Source organism: Oncorhynchus keta, chromosome 4 (genome assembly GCF_023373465.1).
Source record: "Oncorhynchus keta strain PuntledgeMale-10-30-2019 chromosome 4, Oket_V2, whole genome shotgun sequence".
Lineage (NCBI taxonomy): Eukaryota > Metazoa > Chordata > Actinopteri > Salmoniformes > Salmonidae > Oncorhynchus > Oncorhynchus keta.
In genome coordinates, this window is record NC_068424.1 from 20,916,611 (window position 1) to 20,935,227 (window position 18,617).

At 40.0% G+C, this 18,617-nt stretch overlaps 1 protein-coding gene and 29 non-coding genes across 30 annotated transcripts in view; all 30 read left to right on the plus strand.

The window, feature by feature from the left end:
- LOC118382633 (dynein axonemal heavy chain 5) overlaps positions 1-18,617 on the plus strand; it is a 150,217-nt gene that overhangs the window by 115,588 nt on the left and 16,012 nt on the right.
- trnah-gug (transfer RNA histidin (anticodon GUG)) lies at positions 190-261 on the plus strand. The gene has a single exon. It is a non-coding gene; the product is annotated as a tRNA-His (tRNA).
- Positions 1,123-1,196, plus strand: trnat-agu (transfer RNA threonine (anticodon AGU)). The gene has a single exon. It is a non-coding gene; the product is annotated as a tRNA-Thr (tRNA).
- trnah-gug (transfer RNA histidin (anticodon GUG)) lies at positions 1,481-1,552 on the plus strand. The gene has a single exon. It is a non-coding gene; the product is annotated as a tRNA-His (tRNA).
- trnat-agu (transfer RNA threonine (anticodon AGU)) lies at positions 2,414-2,487 on the plus strand. The gene has a single exon. It is a non-coding gene; the product is annotated as a tRNA-Thr (tRNA).
- On the plus strand, positions 2,772-2,843 carry trnah-gug (transfer RNA histidin (anticodon GUG)). Its single transcript has one exon. It is a non-coding gene; the product is annotated as a tRNA-His (tRNA).
- On the plus strand, positions 3,704-3,777 carry trnat-agu (transfer RNA threonine (anticodon AGU)). The gene has a single exon. It is a non-coding gene; the product is annotated as a tRNA-Thr (tRNA).
- Positions 4,062-4,133, plus strand: trnah-gug (transfer RNA histidin (anticodon GUG)). The gene has a single exon. It is a non-coding gene; the product is annotated as a tRNA-His (tRNA).
- Positions 4,994-5,067, plus strand: trnat-agu (transfer RNA threonine (anticodon AGU)). Its single transcript has one exon. It is a non-coding gene; the product is annotated as a tRNA-Thr (tRNA).
- On the plus strand, positions 5,352-5,423 carry trnah-gug (transfer RNA histidin (anticodon GUG)). The gene has a single exon. It is a non-coding gene; the product is annotated as a tRNA-His (tRNA).
- trnat-agu (transfer RNA threonine (anticodon AGU)) lies at positions 6,288-6,361 on the plus strand. Its single transcript has one exon. It is a non-coding gene; the product is annotated as a tRNA-Thr (tRNA).
- Positions 6,646-6,717, plus strand: trnah-gug (transfer RNA histidin (anticodon GUG)). The gene has a single exon. It is a non-coding gene; the product is annotated as a tRNA-His (tRNA).
- trnat-agu (transfer RNA threonine (anticodon AGU)) lies at positions 7,577-7,650 on the plus strand. The gene has a single exon. It is a non-coding gene; the product is annotated as a tRNA-Thr (tRNA).
- trnah-gug (transfer RNA histidin (anticodon GUG)) lies at positions 7,935-8,006 on the plus strand. Its single transcript has one exon. It is a non-coding gene; the product is annotated as a tRNA-His (tRNA).
- On the plus strand, positions 8,867-8,940 carry trnat-agu (transfer RNA threonine (anticodon AGU)). Its single transcript has one exon. It is a non-coding gene; the product is annotated as a tRNA-Thr (tRNA).
- Positions 9,225-9,296, plus strand: trnah-gug (transfer RNA histidin (anticodon GUG)). Its single transcript has one exon. It is a non-coding gene; the product is annotated as a tRNA-His (tRNA).
- trnat-agu (transfer RNA threonine (anticodon AGU)) lies at positions 10,156-10,229 on the plus strand. The gene has a single exon. It is a non-coding gene; the product is annotated as a tRNA-Thr (tRNA).
- trnah-gug (transfer RNA histidin (anticodon GUG)) lies at positions 10,514-10,585 on the plus strand. The gene has a single exon. It is a non-coding gene; the product is annotated as a tRNA-His (tRNA).
- trnat-agu (transfer RNA threonine (anticodon AGU)) lies at positions 11,445-11,518 on the plus strand. The gene has a single exon. It is a non-coding gene; the product is annotated as a tRNA-Thr (tRNA).
- trnah-gug (transfer RNA histidin (anticodon GUG)) lies at positions 11,803-11,874 on the plus strand. Its single transcript has one exon. It is a non-coding gene; the product is annotated as a tRNA-His (tRNA).
- Positions 12,740-12,813, plus strand: trnat-agu (transfer RNA threonine (anticodon AGU)). Its single transcript has one exon. It is a non-coding gene; the product is annotated as a tRNA-Thr (tRNA).
- trnah-gug (transfer RNA histidin (anticodon GUG)) lies at positions 13,097-13,168 on the plus strand. Its single transcript has one exon. It is a non-coding gene; the product is annotated as a tRNA-His (tRNA).
- trnat-agu (transfer RNA threonine (anticodon AGU)) lies at positions 14,026-14,099 on the plus strand. The gene has a single exon. It is a non-coding gene; the product is annotated as a tRNA-Thr (tRNA).
- On the plus strand, positions 14,383-14,454 carry trnah-gug (transfer RNA histidin (anticodon GUG)). The gene has a single exon. It is a non-coding gene; the product is annotated as a tRNA-His (tRNA).
- Positions 15,314-15,387, plus strand: trnat-agu (transfer RNA threonine (anticodon AGU)). Its single transcript has one exon. It is a non-coding gene; the product is annotated as a tRNA-Thr (tRNA).
- trnah-gug (transfer RNA histidin (anticodon GUG)) lies at positions 15,671-15,742 on the plus strand. Its single transcript has one exon. It is a non-coding gene; the product is annotated as a tRNA-His (tRNA).
- trnat-agu (transfer RNA threonine (anticodon AGU)) lies at positions 16,599-16,672 on the plus strand. Its single transcript has one exon. It is a non-coding gene; the product is annotated as a tRNA-Thr (tRNA).
- trnah-gug (transfer RNA histidin (anticodon GUG)) lies at positions 16,955-17,026 on the plus strand. The gene has a single exon. It is a non-coding gene; the product is annotated as a tRNA-His (tRNA).
- trnat-agu (transfer RNA threonine (anticodon AGU)) lies at positions 17,884-17,957 on the plus strand. The gene has a single exon. It is a non-coding gene; the product is annotated as a tRNA-Thr (tRNA).
- Positions 18,241-18,312, plus strand: trnah-gug (transfer RNA histidin (anticodon GUG)). The gene has a single exon. It is a non-coding gene; the product is annotated as a tRNA-His (tRNA).

Genomic DNA, 18,617 nt, shown 5'->3' on the forward strand with positions numbered 1-18,617 from the left:
GCAATTGAGATATTCCAATGTCACGGAAAAAGGGCACTTTTCGAATGAGAAAAAACCTACCGACTGTGTAAAGCTCCACTGTTTCTTCAGTTTATTCATTATCGAGACCAAAATGAAAAGAGTTTAGCCAGCTTGTGCACATCACTTTCACAGCCTATGTAGGCTTTACAAAGCCAGCTCTTGAAGCCAGCCGTGATCGTATAGTGGTTAGTACTCTGCGTTGTGGTCGCAGCAACCCCGGTTCGAATCCGGGTCACGGCACTGCAATGTAATTTTAGAAGTTTTTTTTTTTTTAACGAGTTAAGACTTACTATGCTGTTTCAGACGTTTTTACAATTTTTAAGCTCGAGAGCCAAATGAGAAATGCAGTGTCCTCGAACGACCAACATTATGAAGAAATAGTGTATGATTCTGAATGTTTACTCATATCTCGTGACCCACCTATGACATGTTAATAACCGCTTTGGCTCCCAAATCATAGTTTAAGAATCCATGTCAGAGGTTCTTGAGTTTATTCATCTCGAGACCCAAATGAAAAATGTACTGTCCTCGAATGACCATAATTAAGAAGAAATAGTATGTGATTACAATTGATTACTGATATCTCGCTACCCACCTCTCACCAGTGTTGCCAACTTAGCGACTTTGTCGCTATATTTAGTGAGTATTCAGAAAAAAGACAAGAATCGACAGAAGAAAGTTCAATTTTAGTTCTAAACATACTTAGGGTGTTTTTTACTCACTTTTTGTCTCTCCCGCGACGTTATTCCTCTCTCCTACAGCGTCAATCACAATTACATCCACTTGGCCTATTCTGAAAATTATGTGATGACGTCATTTAGCGACTTATAGCTACTTTTAGGACCACCAATAGCTACTTTCCTTAGTGAGGATTTGGCAACACTACCTCTCACATGCTCAGGCCCACTTTGCGTCCCGAAACGTAGCTTAAGAAACCCTGTTGCTAGACAATTGAAGTTGTCTGTATTGTTTCCAATATTAGTAAAAGACATCTCTTTTGTGATGCGATTTTGCTACACAGAGATGTGGGTTAAATTAATGAGACTGGTTTGATTCAAATAGGTGTGGGTGTTCACATCTGCAACATATATGACTTTTATGGGTGCTGTGGCTTAGTTGGTTAAAGTGCCTGTCTAGTAAACAGGAGATCCTGAGTTCAAATCTCAGCAGTACCTTTTTATTGTTCACATTGGTGGAGAAGGTCAGAGGGGAGGGCACTCAGGTTTTCTCACCAATGGGTTTAGAGAATTAGAGATGACGTGAGGAGGATGCAATTGAGATATTCCAATGTCACGGAAAAAGGGCACTTTTCGAATGAGAAAAAACCTACCGACTGTGTAAAGCTCCACTGTTTCTTCAGTTTATTCATTATCGAGACCAAAATGAAAAGAGTTTAGCCAGCTTGTGCACATCACTTTCACAGCCTATGTAGGCTTTACAAAGCCAGCTCTTGAAGCCAGCCGTGATCGTATAGTGGTTAGTACTCTGCGTTGTGGTCGCAGCAACCCCGGTTCGAATCCGGGTCACGGCACTGCAATGTAATTTTAGAAGTTTTTTTTTTTTTTAACGAGTTAAGACTTACTATGCTGTTTCAGACGTTTTTACAATTTTTAAGCTCGAGAGCCAAATGAGAAATGCAGTGTCCTCGAACGACCAACATTATGAAGAAATAGTGTATGATTCTGAATGTTTACTCATATCTCGTGACCCACCTATGACATGTTAATAACCGCTTTGGCTCCCAAATCATAGTTTAAGAATCCATGTCAGAGGTTCTTGAGTTTATTCATCTCGAGACCCAAATGAAAAATGTACTGTCCTCGAATGACCATAATTAAGAAGAAATAGTATGTGATTACAATTGATTACTGATATCTCGCTACCCACCTCTCACCAGTGTTGCCAACTTAGCGACTTTGTCGCTATATTTAGTGAGTATTCAGAAAAAAGACAAGAATCGACAGAAGAAAGTTCAATTTTAGTTCTAAACATACTTAGGGTGTTTTTACTCACTTTTTGTCTCTCCCGCGACGTTATTCCTCTCTCCTACAGCGTCAATCACAATTACATCCACTTGGCCAATTATGAAAATTATGTGATGACGTCATTTAGCGACTTATAGCTACTTTTAGGACCACCAATAGCTACTTTCCTTAGTGAGGATTTGGCAACACTACCTCTCACATGCTCAGGCCCACTTTGCGTCCCGAAACGTAGCTTAAGAAACCCTGTTGCTAGACAATTGAAGTTGTCTGTATTGTTTCCAATATTAGTAAAAGACATCTCTTTTGTGATGCGATTTTGCTACACAGAGATGTGGGTTAAATTAATGAGACTGGTTTGATTCAAATAGGTGTGGGTGTTCACATCTGCAACATATATGACTTTTATGGGTGCTGTGGCTTAGTTGGTTAAAGTGCCTGTCTAGTAAACAGGAGATCCTGAGTTCAAATCTCAGCAGTACCTTTTTATTGTTCACATTGGTGGAGAAGGTCAGAGGGGAGGGCACTCAGGTTTTCTCACCAATGGGTTTAGAGAATTAGAGATGACGTGAGGAGGATGCAATTGAGATATTCCAATGTCACGGAAAAAGGGCACTTTTCGAATGAGAAAAAACCTACCGACTGTGTAAAGCTCCACTGTTTCTTCAGTTTATTCATTATCGAGACCAAAATGAAAAGAGTTTAGCCAGCTTGTGCACATCACTTTCACAGCCTATGTAGGCTTTACAAAGCCAGCTCTTGAAGCCAGCCGTGATCGTATAGTGGTTAGTACTCTGCGTTGTGGTCGCAGCAACCCCGGTTCGAATCCGGGTCACGGCACTGCAATGTAATTTTAGAAGTTTTTTTTTTTTTAACGAGTTAAGACTTACTATGCTGTTTCAGACGTTTTTACAATTTTTAAGCTCGAGAGCCAAATGAGAAATGCAGTGTCCTCGAACGACCAACATTATGAAGAAATAGTGTATGATTCTGAATGTTTACTCATATCTCGTGACCCACCTATGACATGTTAATAACCGCTTTGGCTCCCAAATCATAGTTTAAGAATCCATGTCAGAGGTTCTTGAGTTTATTCATCTCGAGACCCAAATGAAAAATGTACTGTCCTCGAATGACCATAATTAAGAAGAAATAGTATGTGATTACAATTGATTACTGATATCTCGCTACCCACCTCTCACCAGTGTTGCCAACTTAGCGACTTTGTCGCTATATTTAGTGAGTATTCAGAAAAAAGACAAGAATCGACAGAAGAAAGTTCAATTTTAGTTCTAAACATACTTAGGGTGTTTTTACTCACTTTTTGTCTCTCCCGCGACGTTATTCCTCTCTCCTACAGCGTCAATCACAATTACATCCACTTGGCCAATTATGAAAATTATGTGATGACGTCATTTAGCGACTTCTAGCTACTTTTAGGACCACCAATAGCTACTTTCCTTAGTGAGGATTTGGCAACACTACCTCTCACATGCTCAGGCCCACTTTGCGTCCCGAAACGTAGCTTAAGAAACCCTGTTGCTAGACAATTGAAGTTGTCTGTATTGTTTCCAATATTAGTAAAAGACATCTCTTTTGTGATGCGATTTTGCTACACAGAGATGTGGGTTAAATTAATGAGACTGGTTTGATTCAAATAGGTGTGGGTGTTCACATCTGCAACATATATGACTTTTATGGGTGCTGTGGCTTAGTTGGTTAAAGTGCCTGTCTAGTAAACAGGAGATCCTGAGTTCAAATCTCAGCAGTACCTTTTTATTGTTCACATTGGTGGAGAAGGTCAGAGGGGAGGGCACTCAGGTTTTCTCACCAATGGGTTTAGAGAATTAGAGATGACGTGAGGAGGATGCAATTGAGATATTCCAATGTCACGGAAAAAGGGCACTTTTCGAATGAGAAAAAACCTACCGACTGTGTAAAGCTCCACTGTTTCTTCAGTTTATTCATTATCGAGACCAAAATGAAAAGAGTTTAGCCAGCTTGTGCACATCACTTTCACAGCCTATGTAGGCTTTACAAAGCCAGCTCTTGAAGCCAGCCGTGATCGTATAGTGGTTAGTACTCTGCGTTGTGGTCGCAGCAACCCCGGTTCGAATCCGGGTCACGGCACTGCAATGTAATTTTAGAAGTTTTTTTTTTTTTAACGAGTTAAGACTTACTATGCTGTTTCAGACGTTTTTACAATTTTTAAGCTCGAGAGCCAAATGAGAAATGCAGTGTCCTCGAACGACCAACATTATGAAGAAATAGTGTATGATTCTGAATGTTTACTCATATCTCGTGACCCACCTATGACATGTTAATAACCGCTTTGGCTCCCAAATCATAGTTTAAGAATCCATGTCAGAGGTTCTTGAGTTTATTCATCTCGAGACCCAAATGAAAAATGTACTGTCCTCGAATGACCATAATTAAGAAGAAATAGTATGTGATTACAATTGATTACTGATATCTCGCTACCCACCTCTCACCAGTGTTGCCAACTTAGCGACTTTGTCGCTATATTTAGTGAGTATTCAGAAAAAAGACAAGAATCGACAGAAGAAAGTTCAATTTTAGTTCTAAACATACTTAGGGTGTTTTTACTCACTTTTTGTCTCTCCCGCGACGTTATTCCTCTCTCCTACAGCGTCAATCACAATTACATCCACTTGGCCAATTATGAAAATTATGTGATGACGTCATTTAGCGACTTATAGCTACTTTTAGGACCACCAATAGCTACTTTCCTTAGTGAGGATTTGGCAACACTACCTCTCACATGCTCAGGCCCACTTTGCGTCCCGAAACGTAGCTTAAGAAACCCTGTTGCTAGACAATTGAAGTTGTCTGTATTGTTTCCAATATTAGTAAAAGACATCTCTTTTGTGATGCGATTTTGCTACACAGAGATGTGGGTTAAATTAATGAGACTGGTTTGATTCAAATAGGTGTGGGTGTTCACATCTGCAACATATATGACTTTTATGGGTGCTGTGGCTTAGTTGGTTAAAGTGCCTGTCTAGTAAACAGGAGATCCTGAGTTCAAATCTCAGCAGTACCTTTTTATTGTTCACATTGGTGGAGAAGGTCAGAGGGGAGGGCACTCAGGTTTTCTCACCAATGGGTTTAGAGAATTAGAGATGACGTGAGGAGGATGCAATTGAGATATTCCAATGTCACGGAAAAAGGGCACTTTTCGAATGAGAAAAAACCTACCGACTGTGTAAAGCTCCACTGTTTCTTCAGTTTATTCATTATCGAGACCAAAATGAAAAGAGTTTAGCCAGCTTGTGCACATCACTTTCACAGCCTATGTAGGCTTTACAAAGCCAGCTCTTGAAGCCAGCCGTGATCGTATAGTGGTTAGTACTCTGCGTTGTGGTCGCAGCAACCCCGGTTCGAATCCGGGTCACGGCACTGCAATGTAATTTTAGAAGTTTTTTTTTTTTTTTTAACGAGTTAAGACTTACTATGCTGTTTCAGACGTTTTTACAATTTTTAAGCTCGAGAGCCAAATGAGAAATGCAGTGTCCTCGAACGACCAACATTATGAAGAAATAGTGTATGATTCTGAATGTTTACTCATATCTCGTGACCCACCTATGACATGTTAATAACCGCTTTGGCTCCCAAATCATAGTTTAAGAATCCATGTCAGAGGTTCTTGAGTTTATTCATCTCGAGACCCAAATGAAAAATGTACTGTCCTCGAATGACCATAATTAAGAAGAAATAGTATGTGATTACAATTGATTACTGATATCTCGCTACCCACCTCTCACCAGTGTTGCCAACTTAGCGACTTTGTCGCTATATTTAGTGAGTATTCAGAAAAAAGACAAGAATCGACAGAAGAAAGTTCAATTTTAGTTCTAAACATACTTAGGGTGTTTTTTACTCACTTTTTGTCTCTCCCGCGACGTTATTCCTCTCTCCTACAGCGTCAATCACAATTACATCCACTTGGCCAATTATGAAAATTATGTGATGACGTCATTTAGCGACTTCTAGCTACTTTTAGGACCACCAATAGCTACTTTCCTTAGTGAGGATTTGGCAACACTACCTCTCACATGCTCAGGCCCACTTTGCGTCCCGAAACGTAGCTTAAGAAACCCTGTTGCTAGACAATTGAAGTTGTCTGTATTGTTTCCAATATTAGTAAAAGACATCTCTTTTGTGATGCGATTTTGCTACACAGAGATGTGGGTTAAATTAATGAGACTGGTTTGATTCAAATAGGTGTGGGTGTTCACATCTGCAACATATATGACTTTTATGGGTGCTGTGGCTTAGTTGGTTAAAGTGCCTGTCTAGTAAACAGGAGATCCTGAGTTCAAATCTCAGCAGTACCTTTTTATTGTTCACATTGGTGGAGAAGGTCAGAGGGGAGGGCACTCAGGTTTTCTCACCAATGGGTTTAGAGAATTAGAGATGACGTGAGGAGGATGCAATTGAGATATTCCAATGTCACGGAAAAAGGGCACTTTTCGAATGAGAAAAAACCTACCGACTGTGTAAAGCTCCACTGTTTCTTCAGTTTATTCATTATCGAGACCAAAATGAAAAGAGTTTAGCCAGCTTGTGCACATCACTTTCACAGCCTATGTAGGCTTTACAAAGCCAGCTCTTGAAGCCAGCCGTGATCGTATAGTGGTTAGTACTCTGCGTTGTGGTCGCAGCAACCCCGGTTCGAATCCGGGTCACGGCACTGCAATGTAATTTTAGAAGTTTTTTTTTTTAACGAGTTAAGACTTACTATGCTGTTTCAGACGTTTTTACAATTTTTAAGCTCGAGAGCCAAATGAGAAATGCAGTGTCCTCGAACGACCAACATTATGAAGAAATAGTGTATGATTCTGAATGTTTACTCATATCTCGTGACCCACCTATGACATGTTAATAACCGCTTTGGCTCCCAAATCATAGTTTAAGAATCCATGTCAGAGGTTCTTGAGTTTATTCATCTCGAGACCCAAATGAAAAATGTACTGTCCTCGAATGACCATAATTAAGAAGAAATAGTATGTGATTACAATTGATTACTGATATCTCGCTACCCACCTCTCACCAGTGTTGCCAACTTAGCGACTTTGTCGCTATATTTAGTGAGTATTCAGAAAAAAGACAAGAATCGACAGAAGAAAGTTCAATTTTAGTTCTAAACATACTTAGGGTGTTTTTACTCACTTTTTGTCTCTCCCGCGACGTTATTCCTCTCTCCTACAGCGTCAATCACAATTACATCCACTTGGCCAATTATGAAAATTATGTGATGACGTCATTTAGCGACTTTATAGCTACTTTTAGGACCACCAATAGCTACTTTCCTTAGTGAGGATTTGGCAACACTACCTCTCACATGCTCAGGCCCACTTTGCGTCCCGAAACGTAGCTTAAGAAACCCTGTTGCTAGACAATTGAAGTTGTCTGTATTGTTTCCAATATTAGTAAAAGACATCTCTTTTGTGATGCGATTTTGCTACACAGAGATGTGGGTTAAATTAATGAGACTGGTTTGATTCAAATAGGTGTGGGTGTTCACATCTGCAACATATATGACTTTTATGGGTGCTGTGGCTTAGTTGGTTAAAGTGCCTGTCTAGTAAACAGGAGATCCTGAGTTCAAATCTCAGCAGTACCTTTTTATTGTTCACATTGGTGGAGAAGGTCAGAGGGGAGGGCACTCAGGTTTTCTCACCAATGGGTTTAGAGAATTAGAGATGACGTGAGGAGGATGCAATTGAGATATTCCAATGTCACGGAAAAAGGGCACTTTTCGAATGAGAAAAAACCTACCGACTGTGTAAAGCTCCACTGTTTCTTCAGTTTATTCATTATCGAGACCAAAATGAAAAGAGTTTAGCCAGCTTGTGCACATCACTTTCACAGCCTATGTAGGCTTTACAAAGCCAGCTCTTGAAGCCAGCCGTGATCGTATAGTGGTTAGTACTCTGCGTTGTGGTCGCAGCAACCCCGGTTCGAATCCGGGTCACGGCACTGCAATGTAATTTTAGAAGTTTTTTTTTTTTAACGAGTTAAGACTTACTATGCTGTTTCAGACGTTTTTACAATTTTTAAGCTCGAGAGCCAAATGAGAAATGCAGTGTCCTCGAACGACCAACATTATGAAGAAATAGTGTATGATTCTGAATGTTTACTCATATCTCGTGACCCACCTATGACATGTTAATAACCGCTTTGGCTCCCAAATCATAGTTTAAGAATCCATGTCAGAGGTTCTTGAGTTTATTCATCTCGAGACCCAAATGAAAAATGTACTGTCCTCGAATGACCATAATTAAGAAGAAATAGTATGTGATTACAATTGATTACTGATATCTCGCTACCCACCTCTCACCAGTGTTGCCAACTTAGCGACTTTGTCGCTATATTTAGTGAGTATTCAGAAAAAAGACAAGAATCGACAGAAGAAAGTTCAATTTTAGTTCTAAACATACTTAGGGTGTTTTTTACTCACTTTTTGTCTCTCCCGCGACGTTATTCCTCTCTCCTACAGCGTCAATCACAATTACATCCACTTGGCCAATTATGAAAATTATGTGATGACGTCATTTAGCGACTTATAGCTACTTTTAGGACCACCAATAGCTACTTTCCTTAGTGAGGATTTGGCAACACTACCTCTCACATGCTCAGGCCCACTTTGCGTCCCGAAACGTAGCTTAAGAAACCCTGTTGCTAGACAATTGAAGTTGTCTGTATTGTTTCCAATATTAGTAAAAGACATCTCTTTTGTGATGCGATTTTGCTACACAGAGATGTGGGTTAAATTAATGAGACTGGTTTGATTCAAATAGGTGTGGGTGTTCACATCTGCAACATATATGACTTTTATGGGTGCTGTGGCTTAGTTGGTTAAAGTGCCTGTCTAGTAAACAGGAGATCCTGAGTTCAAATCTCAGCAGTACCTTTTTATTGTTCACATTGGTGGAGAAGGTCAGAGGGGAGGGCACTCAGGTTTTCTCACCAATGGGTTTAGAGAATTAGAGATGACGTGAGGAGGATGCAATTGAGATATTCCAATGTCACGGAAAAAGGGCACTTTTCGAATGAGAAAAAACCTACCGACTGTGTAAAGCTCCACTGTTTCTTCAGTTTATTCATTATCGAGACCAAAATGAAAAGAGTTTAGCCAGCTTGTGCACATCACTTTCACAGCCTATGTAGGCTTTACAAAGCCAGCTCTTGAAGCCAGCCGTGATCGTATAGTGGTTAGTACTCTGCGTTGTGGTCGCAGCAACCCCGGTTCGAATCCGGGTCACGGCACTGCAATGTAATTTTAGAAGTTTTTTTTTTTAACGAGTTAAGACTTACTATGCTGTTTCAGACGTTTTTACAATTTTTAAGCTCGAGAGCCAAATGAGAAATGCAGTGTCCTCGAACGACCAACATTATGAAGAAATAGTGTATGATTCTGAATGTTTACTCATATCTCGTGACCCACCTATGACATGTTAATAACCGCTTTGGCTCCCAAATCATAGTTTAAGAATCCATGTCAGAGGTTCTTGAGTTTATTCATCTCGAGACCCAAATGAAAAATGTACTGTCCTCGAATGACCATAATTAAGAAGAAATAGTATGTGATTACAATTGATTACTGATATCTCGCTACCCACCTCTCACCAGTGTTGCCAACTTAGCGACTTTGTCGCTATATTTAGTGAGTATTCAGAAAAAAGACAAGAATCGACAGAAGAAAGTTCAATTTTAGTTCTAAACATACTTAGGGTGTTTTTTACTCACTTTTTGTCTCTCCCGCGACGTTATTCCTCTCTCCTACAGCGTCAATCACAATTACATCCACTTGGCCAATTATGAAAATTATGTGATGACGTCATTTAGCGACTTATAGCTACTTTTAGGACCACCAATAGCTACTTTCCTTAGTGAGGATTTGGCAACACTACCTCTCACATGCTCAGGCCCACTTTGCGTCCCGAAACGTAGCTTAAGAAACCCTGTTGCTAGACAATTGAAGTTGTCTGTATTGTTTCCAATATTAGTAAAAGACATCTCTTTTGTGATGCGATTTTGCTACACAGAGATGTGGGTTAAATTAATGAGACTGGTTTGATTCAAATAGGTGTGGGTGTTCACATCTGCAACATATATGACTTTTATGGGTGCTGTGGCTTAGTTGGTTAAAGTGCCTGTCTAGTAAACAGGAGATCCTGAGTTCAAATCTCAGCAGTACCTTTTTATTGTTCACATTGGTGGAGAAGGTCAGAGGGGAGGGCACTCAGGTTTTCTCACCAATGGGTTTAGAGAATTAGAGATGACGTGAGGAGGATGCAATTGAGATATTCCAATGTCACGGAAAAAGGGCACTTTTCGAATGAGAAAAAACCTACCGACTGTGTAAAGCTCCACTGTTTCTTCAGTTTATTCATTATCGAGACCAAAATGAAAAGAGTTTAGCCAGCTTGTGCACATCACTTTCACAGCCTATGTAGGCTTTACAAAGCCAGCTCTTGAAGCCAGCCGTGATCGTATAGTGGTTAGTACTCTGCGTTGTGGTCGCAGCAACCCCGGTTCGAATCCGGGTCACGGCACTGCAATGTAATTTTAGAAGTTTTTTTTTTTAACGAGTTAAGACTTACTATGCTGTTTCAGACGTTTTTACAATTTTTAAGCTCGAGAGCCAAATGAGAAATGCAGTGTCCTCGAACGACCAACATTATGAAGAAATAGTGTATGATTCTGAATGTTTACTCATATCTCGTGACCCACCTATGACATGTTAATAACCGCTTTGGCTCCCAAATCATAGTTTAAGAATCCATGTCAGAGGTTCTTGAGTTTATTCATCTCGAGACCCAAATGAAAAATGTACTGTCCTCGAATGACCATAATTAAGAAGAAATAGTATGTGATTACAATTGATTACTGATATCTCGCTACCCACCTCTCACCAGTGTTGCCAACTTAGCGACTTTGTCGCTATATTTAGTGAGTATTCAGAAAAAAGACAAGAATCGACAGAAGAAAGTTCAATTTTAGTTCTAAACATACTTAGGGTGTTTTTTACTCACTTTTTGTCTCTCCCGCGACGTTATTCCTCTCTCCTACAGCGTCAATCACAATTACATCCACTTGGCCAATTATGAAAATTATGTGATGACGTCATTTAGCGACTTATAGCTACTTTTAGGACCACCAATAGCTACTTTCCTTAGTGAGGATTTGGCAACACTACCTCTCACATGCTCAGGCCCACTTTGCGTCCCGAAACGTAGCTTAAGAAACCCTGTTGCTAGACAATTGAAGTTGTCTGTATTGTTTCCAATATTAGTAAAAGACATCTCTTTTGTGATGCGATTTTGCTACACAGAGATGTGGGTTAAATTAATGAGACTGGTTTGATTCAAATAGGTGTGGGTGTTCACATCTGCAACATATATGACTTTTATGGGTGCTGTGGCTTAGTTGGTTAAAGTGCCTGTCTAGTAAACAGGAGATCCTGAGTTCAAATCTCAGCAGTACCTTTTTATTGTTCACATTGGTGGAGAAGGTCAGAGGGGAGGGCACTCAGGTTTTCTCACCAATGGGTTTAGAGAATTAGAGATGACGTGAGGAGGATGCAATTGAGATATTCCAATGTCACGGAAAAAGGGCACTTTTCGAATGAGAAAAAACCTACCGACTGTGTAAAGCTCCACTGTTTCTTCAGTTTATTCATTATCGAGACCAAAATGAAAAGAGTTTAGCCAGCTTGTGCACATCACTTTCACAGCCTATGTAGGCTTTACAAAGCCAGCTCTTGAAGCCAGCCGTGATCGTATAGTGGTTAGTACTCTGCGTTGTGGTCGCAGCAACCCCGGTTCGAATCCGGGTCACGGCACTGCAATGTAATTTTAGAAGTTTTTTTTTTTTTTTTTAACGAGTTAAGACTTACTATGCTGTTTCAGACGTTTTTACAATTTTTAAGCTCGAGAGCCAAATGAGAAATGCAGTGTCCTCGAACGACCAACATTATGAAGAAATAGTGTATGATTCTGAATGTTTACTCATATCTCGTGACCCACCTATGACATGTTAATAACCGCTTTGGCTCCCAAATCATAGTTTAAGAATCCATGTCAGAGGTTCTTGAGTTTATTCATCTCGAGACCCAAATGAAAAATGTACTGTCCTCGAATGACCATAATTAAGAAGAAATAGTATGTGATTACAATTGATTACTGATATCTCGCTACCCACCTCTCACCAGTGTTGCCAACTTAGCGACTTTGTCGCTATATTTAGTGAGTATTCAGAAAAAAGACAAGAATCGACAGAAGAAAGTTCAATTTTAGTTCTAAACATACTTAGGGTGTTTTTTACTCACTTTTTGTCTCTCCCGCGACGTTATTCCTCTCTCCTACAGCGTCAATCACAATTACATCCACTTGGCCAATTATGAAAATTATGTGATGACGTCATTTAGCGACTTATAGCTACTTTTAGGACCACCAATAGCTACTTTCCTTAGTGAGGATTTGGCAACACTACCTCTCACATGCTCAGGCCCACTTTGCGTCCCGAAACGTAGCTTAAGAAACCCTGTTGCTAGACAATTGAAGTTGTCTGTATTGTTTCCAATATTAGTAAAAGACATCTCTTTTGTGATGCGATTTTGCTACACAGAGATGTGGGTTAAATTAATGAGACTGGTTTGATTCAAATAGGTGTGGGTGTTCACATCTGCAACATATATGACTTTTATGGGTGCTGTGGCTTAGTTGGTTAAAGTGCCTGTCTAGTAAACAGGAGATCCTGAGTTCAAATCTCAGCAGTACCTTTTATTGTTCACATTGGTGGAGAAGGTCAGAGGGGAGGGCACTCAGGTTTTCTCACCAATGGGTTTAGAGAATTAGAGATGACGTGAGGAGGATGCAATTGAGATATTCCAATGTCACGGAAAAAGGGCACTTTTCGAATGAGAAAAAACCTACCGACTGTGTAAAGCTCCACTGTTTCTTCAGTTTATTCATTATCGAGACCAAAATGAAAAGAGTTTAGCCAGCTTGTGCACATCACTTTCACAGCCTATGTAGGCTTTACAAAGCCAGCTCTTGAAGCCAGCCGTGATCGTATAGTGGTTAGTACTCTGCGTTGTGGTCGCAGCAACCCCGGTTCGAATCCGGGTCACGGCACTGCAATGTAATTTTAGAAGTTTTTTTTTTTAACGAGTTAAGACTTACTATGCTGTTTCAGACGTTTTTACAATTTTTAAGCTCGAGAGCCAAATGAGAAATGCAGTGTCCTCGAACGACCAACATTATGAAGAAATAGTGTATGATTCTGAATGTTTACTCATATCTCGTGACCCACCTATGACATGTTAATAACCGCTTTGGCTCCCAAATCATAGTTTAAGAATCCATGTCAGAGGTTCTTGAGTTTATTCATCTCGAGACCCAAATGAAAAATGTACTGTCCTCGAATGACCATAATTAAGAAGAAATAGTATGTGATTACAATTGATTACTGATATCTCGCTACCCACCTCTCACCAGTGTTGCCAACTTAGCGACTTTGTCGCTATATTTAGTGAGTATTCAGAAAAAGACAAGAATCGACAGAAGAAAGTTCAATTTTAGTTCTAAACATACTTAGGGTGTTTTTACTCACTTTTTGTCTCTCCCGCGACGTTATTCCTCTCTCCTACAGCGTCAATCACAATTACATCCACTTGGCCAATTATGAAAATTATGTGATGACGTCATTTAGCGACTTCTAGCTACTTTTAGGACCACCAATAGCTACTTTCCTTAGTGAGGATTTGGCAACACTACCTCTCACATGCTCAGGCCCACTTTGCGTCCCGAAACGTAGCTTAAGAAACCCTGTTGCTAGACAATTGAAGTTGTCTGTATTGTTTCCAATATTAGTAAAAGACATCTCTTTTGTGATGCGATTTTGCTACACAGAGATGTGGGTTAAATTAATGAGACTGGTTTGATTCAAATAGGTGTGGGTGTTCACATCTGCAACATATATGACTTTTATGGGTGCTGTGGCTTAGTTGGTTAAAGTGCCTGTCTAGTAAACAGGAGATCCTGAGTTCAAATCTCAGCAGTACCTTTTATTGTTCACATTGGTGGAGAAGGTCAGAGGGGAGGGCACTCAGGTTTTCTCACCAATGGGTTTAGAGAATTAGAGATGACGTGAGGAGGATGCAATTGAGATATTCCAATGTCACGGAAAAAGGGCACTTTTCGAATGAGAAAAAACCTACCGACTGTGTAAAGCTCCACTGTTTCTTCAGTTTATTCATTATCGAGACCAAAATGAAAAGAGTTTAGCCAGCTTGTGCACATCACTTTCACAGCCTATGTAGGCTTTACAAAGCCAGCTCTTGAAGCCAGCCGTGATCGTATAGTGGTTAGTACTCTGCGTTGTGGTCGCAGCAACCCCGGTTCGAATCCGGGTCACGGCACTGCAATGTAATTTTAGAAGTTTTTTTTTTTTAACGAGTTAAGACTTACTATGCTGTTTCAGACGTTTTTACAATTTTTAAGCTCGAGAGCCAAATGAGAAATGCAGTGTCCTCGAACGACCAACATTATGAAGAAATAGTGTATGATTCTGAATGTTTACTCATATCTCGTGACCCACCTATGACATGTTAATAACCGCTTTGGCTCCCAAATCATAGTTTAAGAATCCATGTCAGAGGTTCTTGAGTTTATTCATCTCGAGACCCAAATGAAAAATGTACTGTCCTCGAATGACCATAATTAAGAAGAAATAGTATGTGATTACAATTGATTACTGATATCTCGCTACCCACCTCTCACCAGTGTTGCCAACTTAGCGACTTTGTCGCTATATTTAGTGAGTATTCAGAAAAAAGACAAGAATCGACAGAAGAAAGTTCAATTTTAGTTCTAAACATACTTAGGGTGTTTTTACTCACTTTTTGTCTCTCCCGCGACGTTATTCCTCTCTCCTACAGCGTCAATCACAATTACATCCACTTGGCCAATTATGAAAATTATGTGATGACGTCATTTAGCGACTTCTAGCTACTTTTAGGACCACCAATAGCTACTTTCCTTAGTGAGGATTTGGCAACACTACCTCTCACATGCTCAGGCCCACTTTGCGTCCCGAAACGTAGCTTAAGAAACCCTGTTGCTAGACAATTGAAGTTGTCTGTATTGTTTCCAATATTAGTAAAAGACATCTCTTTTGTGATGCGATTTTGCTACACAGAGATGTGGGTTAAATTAATGAGACTGGTTTGATTCAAATAGGTGTGGGTGTTCACATCTGCAACATATATGACTTTTATGGGTGCTGTGGCTTAGTTGGTTAAAGTGCCTGTCTAGTAAACAGGAGATCCTGAGTTCAAATCTCAGCAGTACCTTTTTATTGTTCACATTGGTGGAGAAGGTCAGAGGGGAGGGCACTCAGGTTTTCTCACCAATGGGTTTAGAGAATTAGAGATGACGTGAGGAGGATGCAATTGAGATATTCCAATGTCACGAAAAAGGGTACTTTTCGAATGAGAAAAAACCTACCGACTGTGTAAAGCTCCACTGTTTCTTCAGTTTATTCATTATCGAGACCAAAATGAAAAGAGTTTAGCCAGCTTGTGCACATCACTTTCACAGCCTATGTAGGCTTTACAAAGCCAGCTCTTGAAGCCAGCCGTGATCGTATAGTGGTTAGTACTCTGCGTTGTGGTCGCAGCAACCCCGGTTCGAATCCGGGTCACGGCACTGCAATGTAATTTTAGAAGTTTTTTTTTAACGAGTTAAGACTTACTATGCTGTTTCAGACGTTTTTACAATTTTTAAGCTCGAGAGCCAAATGAGAAATGCAGTGTCCTCGAACGACCAACATTATGAAGAAATAGTGTATGATTCTGAATGTTTACTCATATCTCGTGACCCACCTATGACATGTTAATAACCGCTTTGGCTCCCAAATCATAGTTTAAGAATCCATGTCAGAGGTTCTTGAGTTTATTCATCTCGAGACCCAAATGAAAAATGTACTGTCCTCGAATGACCATAATTAAGAAGAAATAGTATGTGATTACAATTGATTACTGATATCTCGCTACCCACCTCTCACCAGTGTTGCCAACTTAGCGACTTTGTCGCTATATTTAGTGAGTATTCAGAAAAAAGACAAGAATCGACAGAAGAAAGTTCAATTTTAGTTCTAAACATACTTAGGGTGTTTTTACTCACTTTTTGTCTCTCCCGCGACGTTATTCCTCTCTCCTACAGCGTCAATCACAATTACATCCACTTGGCCAATTATGAAAATTATGTGATGACGTCATTTAGCGACTTCTAGCTACTTTTAGGACCACCAATAGCTACTTTCCTTAGTGAGGATTTGGCAACACTACCTCTCACATGCTCAGGCCCACTTTGCGTCCCGAAACGTAGCTTAAGAAACCCTGTTGCTAGACAATTGAAGTTGTCTGTATTGTTTCCAATATTAGTAAAAGACATCTCTTTTGTGATGCGATTTTGCTACACAGAGATGTGGGTTAAATTAATGAGACTGGTTTGATTCAAATAGGTGTGGGTGTTCACATCTGCAACATATATGACTTTTATGGGTGCTGTGGCTTAGTTGGTTAAAGTGCCTGTCTAGTAAACAGGAGATCCTGAGTTCAAATCTCAGCAGTACCTTTTATTGTTCACATTGGTGGAGAAGGTCAGAGGGGAGGGCACTCAGGTTTTCTCACCAATGGGTTTAGAGAATTAGAGATGACGTGAGGAGGATGCAATTGAGATATTCCAATGTCACGGAAAAGGGCACTTTTCGAATGAGAAAAAACCTACCGACTGTGTAAAGCTCCACTGTTTCTTCAGTTTATTCATTATCGAGACCAAAATGAAAAGAGTTTAGCCAGCTTGTGCACATCACTTTCACAGCCTATGTAGGCTTTACAAAGCCAGCTCTTGAAGCCAGCCGTGATCGTATAGTGGTTAGTACTCTGCGTTGTGGTCGCAGCAACCCCGGTTCGAATCCGGGTCACGGCACTGCAATGTAATTTTAGAAGTTTTTTTTTAACGAGTTAAGACTTACTATGCTGTTTCAGACGTTTTTACAATTTTTAAGCTCGAGAGCCAAATGAGAAATGCAGTGTCCTCGACGACCAACATTATGAAGAAATAGTGTATGATTCTGAATGTTTACTCATATCTCGTGACCCACCTATGACATGTTAATAACCGCTTTGGCTCCCAAATCATAGTTTAAGAATCCATGTCAGAGGTTCTTGAGTTTATTCATCTCGAGACCCAAATGAAAAATGTACTGTCCTCGAATGACCATAATTAAGAAGAAATAGTATGTGATTACAATTGATTACTGATATCTCGCTACCCACCTCTCACCAGTGTTGCCAACTTAGCGACTTTGTCGCTATATTTAGTGAGTATTCAGAAAAAAGACAAGACTTGACAGAAGAAAGTTCAATTTTAGTTCTAAACATACTTAGGGTGTTTTTTACTCACTTTTTTGTCTCTCCCGCGACGTTATTCCTCTCTCCTACAGCGTCAATCACAATTACATCCACTTGGCCAATTATGAAAATTATGTGATGACGTCATTTAGCGACTTCTAGCTACTTTTAGGACCACCAATAGCTACTTTCCTTAGTGAGGATTTGGCAACACTACCTCTCACATGCTCAGGCCCACTTTGCGTCCCGAAACGTAGCTTAAGAAACCCTGTTGCTAGACAATTGAAGTTGTCTGTATTGTTTCCAATATTAGTAAAAGACATCTCTTTTGTGATGCGATTTTGCTACACAGAGATGTGGGTTAAATTAATGAGACTGGTTTGATTCAAATAGGTGTGGGTGTTCACATCTGCAACATATATGACTTTTATGGGTGCTGTGGCTTAGTTGGTTAAAGTGCCTGTCTAGTAAACAGGAGATCCTGAGTTCAAATCTCAGCAGTACCTTTTATTGTTCACATTGGTGGAGAAGGTCAGAGGGGAGGGCACTCAGGTTTTCTCACCAATGGGTTTAGAGAATTAGAGATGACGTGAGGAGGATGCAATTGAGATATTCCAATGTCACGGAAAAAGGGCACTTTTCGAATGAGAAAAAACCTACCGACTGTGTAAAGCTCCACTGTTTCTTCAGTTTATTCATTATCGAGACCAAAATGAAAAGAGTTTAGCCAGCTTGTGCACATCACTTTCACAGCCTATGTAGGCTTTACAAAGCCAGCTCTTGAAGCCAGCCGTGATCGTATAGTGGTTAGTACTCTGCGTTGTGGTCGCAGCAACCCCGGTTCGAATCCGGGTCACGGCACTGCAATGTAATTTTAGAAGTTTTTTTTTAACGAGTTAAGACTTACTATGCTGTTTCAGACGTTTTTACAATTTTTAAGCTCGAGAGCCAAATGAGAAATGCAGTGTCCTCGAACGACCAACATTATGAAGAAATAGTGTATGATTCTGAATGTTTACTCATATCTCGTGACCCACCTATGACATGTTAATAACCGCTTTGGCTCCCAAATCATAGTTTAAGAATCCATGTCAGAGGTTCTTGAGTTTATTCATCTCGAGACCCAAATGAAAAATGACATACTTAGGGTGTTTTTACTCACTTTT